At 58.0% G+C, this 1,036-nt stretch overlaps 1 protein-coding gene across 4 annotated transcripts in view; it reads right to left on the bottom strand.

Moving 5' to 3' along the window:
- The window catches only part of GMEB1 (glucocorticoid modulatory element binding protein 1), an 18,831-nt gene extending 17,795 nt beyond the window's left edge, over positions 1-1,036 (bottom strand). For all 4 annotated transcript variants that reach the window (XM_025201950.1, XM_025201954.1, XM_025201952.1 and 1 more), the window contains exon 1: positions 8-1,036. The gene's annotated coding sequence lies outside the window, so the exon portion shown is untranslated. The remainder of the gene's footprint in view (positions 1-7) is intronic.

Raw genomic sequence — 1,036 nt, 5'->3', positions numbered from 1 at the left:
CTCTTACCGTCTCCGAACGCCCGAGTCCGGGGCTGGGGGAGGGGAAGAGTGAGCATGCGCAGCAGCCGCGACAGCTCTCCCGCCAGCACTTCCGGCCGCCGCCTGCCTTAAAGGGGCCGCGGAGCAGGGGCTCCTGCCCGCCCGGGCCGGGCGCTCAGTGCTGCCATCTGGCGGCTGGGGTGGCACGAGGGTCTGCACCCCACCGTGAGGCGCTCCTTCTCCCGCCTGCTGTGCCACCCCTTGCTGCGCTCTGCCGCTGGGGTCCCCCGGGTTTTGGCTTCCCTCCGCAGCTGGATGGCATGTGCTAGGCCCCAGGCACAGCAGGAAAGCGTTTGATTGCTGCTCAACTGGAGCAAGATGTGCGTTTCATACCATGGATCCCCTTCCTCACACCATTTTTTATTTCAATTTTACTTTGCTCTGTGCAGGAAACTTATTCACAAGTTGAAGAAAGAACGTTTTTAATAACTCCCGCCCCCCCAAATAAAAAAATTATTGCAAAATTTTGGAGCCCCCTAAAGTGTGGGGCCCTGGGCGGTCGCCCAGTTTGCCCTCCCCTAAGGCCGCTACTGCCTCCAGGATGGGTGGCAGTAGCCCCGGGGCATGCACAACGGGGACGTTCCTGGCATCTGATGAAGTAGGCCTGCGTCTACAAAAGCTTATGCCTTACATAGACTCCTAGGAAGTTAGGGATGGAAGGGACCTGAACCGTCTGGACGATGCCGCCCTGCCCTGGCTGCTGCCTTGGTGCAGACTAACACGCCTAACCGCTCCTCTCGCCGTTTGGACAGTGAGACCAGTTCCTGCCCTTATAAAAAAGGCTTTCTCCTTTTCTTTTGTGCTGCCTCACTTCATTTTGGCAGCTGGGTTACGTGGATTAAAAGTCAGGCAACACATTTGGGCCCAGGACTGCGGAAAGTGGCAGAAACCAGTGCACACAGACTGGCCTCTGGCTGCTTTGCCCCTCCATCCAGGAAGAGAGCAGACCATCTGCAGATGCTTCCTCAGGCTGATGGAGGGTGTTTGTGCCTGAAAG

This window comes from Alligator sinensis, unplaced genomic scaffold, assembly GCF_000455745.1.
Source record: "Alligator sinensis unplaced genomic scaffold, ASM45574v1 scaffold883_1, whole genome shotgun sequence".
Lineage (NCBI taxonomy): Eukaryota > Metazoa > Chordata > Crocodylia > Alligatoridae > Alligator > Alligator sinensis.
The sequence above is the reverse complement of the archived record's forward strand: the minus strand, read 5'-3'. Positions and strand labels throughout refer to the sequence as shown.